The sequence below is a fragment of the Megachile rotundata genome, chromosome 13, assembly GCF_050947335.1.
Source record: "Megachile rotundata isolate GNS110a chromosome 13, iyMegRotu1, whole genome shotgun sequence".
Classification (NCBI taxonomy): domain Eukaryota; kingdom Metazoa; phylum Arthropoda; class Insecta; order Hymenoptera; family Megachilidae; genus Megachile; species Megachile rotundata.
This window is the reverse complement of record NC_134995.1, coordinates 2,656,676-2,663,578: the sequence shown is the minus strand read 5'-3', so window position 1 is coordinate 2,663,578 and position 6,903 is coordinate 2,656,676. Positions and strand designations below refer to the sequence as shown.

The 6,903-nt window shown below is 34.7% G+C and overlaps 3 long non-coding RNA genes across 5 annotated transcripts; 1 reads left to right on the top strand and 2 right to left on the bottom strand.

Moving 5' to 3' along the window:
- Positions 1–1,415, top strand: LOC105664072 (uncharacterized). 2 transcript variants are annotated; one of them, XR_013040372.1, is made up of 4 exons: positions 1–216; positions 302–684; positions 786–1,025; positions 1,154–1,415. It is a non-coding gene; the product is annotated as an uncharacterized LOC105664072 (long non-coding RNA). The 2 variants fall into 2 exon arrangements; XR_001097371.2 differs by having other exon boundaries at positions 4–226.
- Positions 783–1,976, bottom strand: LOC143265699 (uncharacterized). The gene is made up of 2 exons (XR_013040373.1): positions 1,888–1,976; positions 783–1,725 (listed from the first exon to the last, which is right to left on the bottom strand). It is a non-coding gene; the product is annotated as an uncharacterized LOC143265699 (long non-coding RNA).
- A 2,282-nt stretch (positions 1,977–4,258) lies between these two features.
- Positions 4,259–5,635, bottom strand: LOC143265698 (uncharacterized). 2 transcript variants are annotated; one of them, XR_013040370.1, is made up of 4 exons: positions 5,517–5,635; positions 4,841–5,040; positions 4,520–4,720; positions 4,259–4,409 (listed from the first exon to the last, which is right to left on the bottom strand). It is a non-coding gene; the product is annotated as an uncharacterized LOC143265698 (long non-coding RNA). The 2 variants fall into 2 exon arrangements; XR_013040371.1 differs by lacking the exon at positions 4,520–4,720.
- Between the last annotated feature and the right edge of the window lie 1,268 nt (positions 5,636–6,903).

Genomic DNA, 6,903 nt, shown 5'->3' with positions numbered 1-6,903 from the left:
CTAGTCGTAAATATATGATACCGGGATAAGCCTTTAAGCGAAAATCATCCTTCACGTGTGGACGCACCCTTACGCACGACGACGCTGTGCCGCCATGCGGACACGCGTCCGGTAAACATCGTAAAAATTGTGAGATGGTATTATGTGTCGTTAGCGATAGTTTTTAATTGTTTAGTTCTGCGAATTCCGTGTTACTTCTGTGCGTATTAATTAGAAGTGAGTTAAGGTGCGCATAGTTTTTCGGTGTGTCTCAATTTTGACGTGATTCGTATTTAACTGTACTTTGTATTTCGCATTGTAGGTTATAGCGCATCGGATCTTTTTCACGGATCCTGTTCCGTATAAATGAATAGATAAACCTATCAATAAAGAAAGAGTGAAAAGTATTTTCATTATTCCGATGTGTTTCCAGAGTATTAAGTGAAATCGCGTTGTATATTATATCGTACCATGTTGACGAATTTCGCACTGCTGGTTATTTATAAATAAAGAGTGACTCCTGTTACGTGAAACTACTGCCTTAGGCCGTGTTTAACCAGTGCATGTCCAACTTCTGTGAATACTGATATATTATTTTATATTATATATTACTAATGTTTTACAAACTATTCCCATTCGCTGTTGGTTTTAGATTTTTGTGATTTTAGCATTGTAGTAACCAGCTACTGAGTTCTTTCATGTAAGGTAAGTTACATGAAAATATGTTAATGCGCACAAGCAATATAAATACATAATATGTTACCATAAAATGAGATACATTGATCCAATGCACCAATAATCAACAGAGAGATGAAGAACAGCACCGTAATCAAGATAGCCAAGGCTTTGTACACTGCTGGAATTGCCAAATAGGGACTACTTCTGTGAACAATCTCCAGTGCCAGTCCGTTCCTGTGTACGTAGCTGTCAATGGATGCCTTGATCTTGGAAGAAACAAGGATCGTTTTAATATGAACCATTGCTGCAATGTCTTGTCAATGCATTTTATCCTAATTACCATCCATTACTGAAAAAAATGAATTAAGGTAATTGATTGTCTGTTGTTGAAAACTATGATGACCTGTCAGATCCTTGTTTAACCTAATATTGTGCTTTCTTTCCTTATTTAACAACTAATTTACTCTAACAAACCCGTTTTTTTTTATAATTCCAGCTTTAAAGTGACTTGTAGCTGTTATGAGTATTCTAGTAGACACGACTATAGAGCTTCTAAGAAAAAACTCAATAAACAATAGGGTGAGTGACCAAGGTACAAGGTAAATACGTGGTATAGTATATAGTGAAAAATACATTCTGTTATGGGAATATTTAAATATACAATATGTGTAATTGAATACAATATAATTTAAAATTATAACAATGTGTAATATGTGAAAAATAGTATAATGTAATATAAATATAATATATGAAAGTAATTTTGAATTGCAATAAGATCATGATACCCAGATACTTGTATTCTAAGAACAATTCCTTCAACCTAATATAATTCTATAGAATATGAAACAATGAAAAACCATTTATTAAGCTATGAATACTTCTAGTAGAAGAATTTATATTTTCAATGAGTATTGCGACATGTTATATAGCTTACAGTATTCCTCGATATACGGATTATCTACAGAAAAATATTTTTTCATATCCGATTGAAAATTAACTCGTTTAAACAAACTTCTCTGCTTTATTATACTAGTATAGATTAATTGTATGTTATTGTTTATCGTAAATCTGTAAGTATTAAGTACGTGATATAATAAATAAATAAGTGGGAAGGTAGGCAATATGTTATTAATTTAATAAAACGGAATAAAAATGAAATGATATGTAAATACGACAAATTTGCCGCTGCATATCATACGTCGATATATCGCTGCCCTTGTCCTACTTTACCTATTGTTGATTAATTCTTTCGACTGCCGATTTAGGTGGAAAACCATAAATGGAGTTATTGACGTCAGCGTCATCACTGGGTGCTAGAAATACAGTAAATATTCGATATGTGCACCATTCTCGGGTCTGAACTGGTGCAGATATCGTACAGTTCCTACATTGATTGATGTTTTGCCGAACGTAGAAAAGGACAGCGAGCGAAGGATACCGAATGTAAACAAACGGAAACATAGTGAGGGATAATACTAATGCAAGAGTAAAACTTCTTTATTTTCCATTTTTTCGTTATCCAACTTTTACTAATAGATTCTTCATATTTTTCTGATTAAAATAAGACTAAACACTAAATAATTTAGACTATGTATAGTACATGCTCGATATGTGCACCATTCTCGGGACCGAACTGGTGCAGATATCGTACACTTCCTACATTGATTGATGTTTTGCCGAACGTCGAACTGGTGTAGATATCGTACAGTTCCTACATTTCGAGCGAAGGAGACTGAACGTAAACAAACAGTGACCTACCAGAAGGACACTCCTAATGCAAGAATGAAACTTTTATTTTGTATTTTTTTTTTTTTGTGAAATTTTTTCCATCATATTTGTAACATTTTTCTCATTAAAATGAGACCAAACACGGTATACTTCGGGACATATTTACTTGTAACTTCAAGTGTTACGCGTATATCGATGACTTTACTCTAATAAGACATTGCAAGTAAATATAACTCAAATTACGTCATGTTTGGTCTCATTTTAATCAGAAAAATGTCGCGAATATGATGGAGAAAGTTATATAAAGAAATGGATGAAAAATAAAAAAAATTAGCAATGCTCAAGTATTGCAAACAATCGAACAGACTTTTGATCTTTGCCGACTGCTACGATCGTAGCGTCTCTCTCTTTTTGACTCGCTATCCTCTTCGACGTGAGAAACTTTTATCGTCAATTACACCAGTAAATATAGTCCAAATTATGTCGTGTTTGGTCTTATTTTAATCAGAAAAATGTAAAGAATCTATTGGTAAAAGTTGGATCTCGGAAAAATCAAAAATAAACAAGTTTTATATTTGCATTGGTATTGTCTCACGGATATACTAAGGCCCGGATCACGTTACATTTCTCGGCGATCAAGCTTCTTGGCGTCTGAAGGGGTTTTCCCCCCAGTGGTGGGGATAACTTTGATGCACATATCGTACAGATCATTTGTGCACATATCGAATATTTACTGTACCGATATTTGTTCCTGTAAGAAATAAACAATATTAATCGCAGGTATATTCGCCATCTGCAAAGAAGGATTATCGACTGAATAACTGCCTACTGCCGATATTCTAAGTTACTAAACTCACATTAAGGTGAGTTTTCCTGTTATTGTTTTTCAACAATCGGTGTATGTGTGTCGAACCTTGGCTTTATATTATGATTTTTAATATCCTTCGTTTAACTAATCGCGTCATCTTTAACCAATTTCCATTTCAGGAGCCGCAATTGGAAACATTTGTAGTGGAGGTTATGGTGCCCCGAATTTGACAGCTGGAGTAACACAATATTCTACCTGCTGTATATCTCTTCTACAACTGCCTCCAGGGAATAAGCGTCTTTCATTCCTGTACACAACTTCGAGTATTCTTAAATGTAAGCAGTATCCAATATACTAATATAAATAATATACTATTTTGTAGCAAGCAACACTTATTCTGCTGCATTTCTTGATCAATGGAGAACGAGAAGAAGAAACTGAGAGCACCAGTGGATATAGAGGTACAAATTTTCTATGGAAGGTAAACATGACAGGTTGAGATTGTGTTGTGATCCTCCAGGTATGATGGTATGTCATACCTTTATCGATGATAACAATACTATCACTATAATAATATCATTTAGAATTAACAGATTGAGCAGCGCTAAGCATGCATGAAATAATAGTAGACTCTAGTTACTGTGTTTTCATATAATGTAAGTTTATATAATAATTTATCTGTCATGATAAGCACTTTTTTTTGTCAAAAAATTGAAAAGTATTTGCGCTTACATGTAAGAAGAGATGTTAAGCACGAAAATGCGTGGATCGGTAGAGTCAATTATTGATTTTTCTGCCCTTTTTTGTCTTATTCATCTTAAAAATGGAATATTCTAATGGGACTGTTGTACTGGGATGAGATGATTCTAAGTGTAAACACAGTACAAGTGATACGAAATAGATGAAAGTGAATAGTGAAATAACCATGCCTTTGTTGCACACAACTTTTTTTTACTTCTGATATTTTACTCGATAAAAGTGTTTGTTTGCAGATAGGAAAAGAATATGGGAACCATAATATTAAGTGTATATCAAGGAACTTGGAACAGGAAATTACAATTTAAGTATCTTATTTCTCTGTATCAATTTATTTACTTAAAGTATGTTAGGGTTATATTGTTTTTCAAGTTTATGATTGATGCAAGACAAATTTATTTAATTTTATAATACTCCCAACTTCTTTGTTATAATTTCTTCATCGGTGCTGGAACATGTGCTGGAAATAAAGAAAAGAAATATTATTATATATTGATACAATGTATTCAACAGCTTTAATTATAAAATAAAGGATATATTGAGAAAAATAAAGTTTAATATATCTTTTACCTTAAACATATTTCCTGATGTACCTCGACAGAAAGTAATTGCATTTGCGCTTTCACAGAATGCCTGAGTTATTTGTTCAAAATATTTCATTGAAAATTATACATTCTGTCTCAACATTGGTTCATTTCTTTATTGTATGTATTCAACTTTTTTTCCTCTATAACTTCTTTTGTAATTTCTACATCAATGTCTGAACAAATACTAAAAATGAATGGACAGAACAAAAGATCATATTATTATATATTGATACAATGTATTCAACAGCATTAATTATAAAATAAAGGATATATTGAGAAAAATAAAGTTTAATATTTCTTTTACCTTAAACATATTTCCTGATGTACCTCGACAGAAAATAATTGCATTTGCGCTTTCAGACAATGCCTGAGTTATTTGTTCAAATATTTCATTAAAAATTATACATTCTGTCTCAACATTGGTTCATTTCTTTATTGTATGTCTTCAATTTTTTTTCCTCTATAACTTCTTTTGTAATTTCTATATCAATGTCTGAACAAATGCTAAAAATGAATGGACAGAACAAAAGATCATATTATTCTATATTGATATATTGTATTTAACAGCACTTTCATTTTATTTCATGGAATATGCAGGTTCATTTTCATTGTTTTACCTTAATAAGTACTTTCAAGAAGCGATTCGCTGTAGCCTATACCTGTCAAAAATTAGATACAATTTTATCGATCAAATTTCTTTCACGAAATAAGCAATACACGAAATTAGCATGACTTTGGCCATGTTGGACCATCAGAATGTACGAAAAGAGGAAACATGCTTGAGTTCACAGCTATAGTACTTATACATGTAACGCGCAAAAGAAATTGATAAATAATAATAAACCCTTTAACACATGATTTAACTTATCCATTTATAGAGTGTTCTCTATCATATTCTACACTTCTTTATGAGAAAAAATAAATCAGTTCTACATCGCACACTTCAAAATTCCATATAGTTTTAATAAATCCAAACTAACCTATACATATGGATTACTGGACAATAATATTCTACGTGATACCATATTTCTTGCAATAACTGACATGCAGCTTCCTGCACTGTCTTAATAATCAGCTTGCAAATATTCCCCATTATAACCTGTACCTGTCAAACAATAAATACAACATTCAAACATCGCTTCTACATACAATGGACAAAATTACTTACCAATCAATGACAAATATTTACTGCTGCTGATTTTCTTCAAAATGAACATTAGCGTACATTTGCATTATGAAATCCGACGAAAAACCACTATTATATACAGGTTTAAATACGATGCTACGAAAGATGTTAAATTTCATCTATACATTGCTAAACACATATTATGTACTTCAACACACGAAACAGAAAAAAATCACCAATTTAATTTAATTCACAGCCGAATTTAATATATTCCATCACATATTTTATCACATAACGCATAATATATACGAAACTTCATACACCGAATTGCGTATACCGCTACACGAACTAAACCAGAGCGAGTTCCAATCTCTACGCAGTCCGAAAGATTCGGAGTCCAAAAGAAACCTGTCCAATCGGCACGACGTCCAATCGGCACCGCGTCGAATTGGGACGAGTCCAATCGACACCGCGTCGAATTGGAACGCGTCCAATCGGCACCGCGTCGAATTGGAACGCGTCCAATCGGCACCGCTTCGAATCGGAACGCGTCGAATCGGGACCGTCCAATCGGTCGACGTCCAAGTGGGACACCCCCACGGAAATAAAGAGTGAGGACGAAATGGCCATGGTGCAAAAGCAACAAATCGAAAAGGAAAGGCGCCTTCGAGAGGAAGCCCGAATGCTTGACAGCGAGAGACGAGAGCTGGAGGAAGCTCGCCTGCGGAACGAAGCAGTGTTAGCAAAAATCCGGAAAGCTGAAAAGAGCCAAGGGGCGATACCGAGAAAAAGTGATATTCCCGAAGAATTACCCACGGAGATGGAGGTGCCAAGTGTTGCCGTTGCCAGTGAATCCGTCAGTTATACCCTTAACGAAGCGGTAAAAATGGTGCCCGTTTTCAATGGTTCCTCACCGACTTTATTAACATTTACACGGGCGTGTAAAAGAGCCAAGCAGTTAATTCCCGCTCACGCCGAGGGAACACTGGTTAAGCTCATTATTGGACACTTGAGTGGGCACGCCGCTGCCGCTGTGGAGGACGAAGAGATCTACACCGTCGCTGAGCTGTGCAACACCCTAAAGGACATCTTCGGACCACAACGCACCGTCGACTACTACCGCGGCGAATTAGCCAGTATCTACATGAAGAACGGTGAGCACGTTCTAGATTTTATAACCCGGGTAAAAGACTTGCGTGATGCGATCCTCGATTGCGACCGAGGCGCGCCTAATATCGATG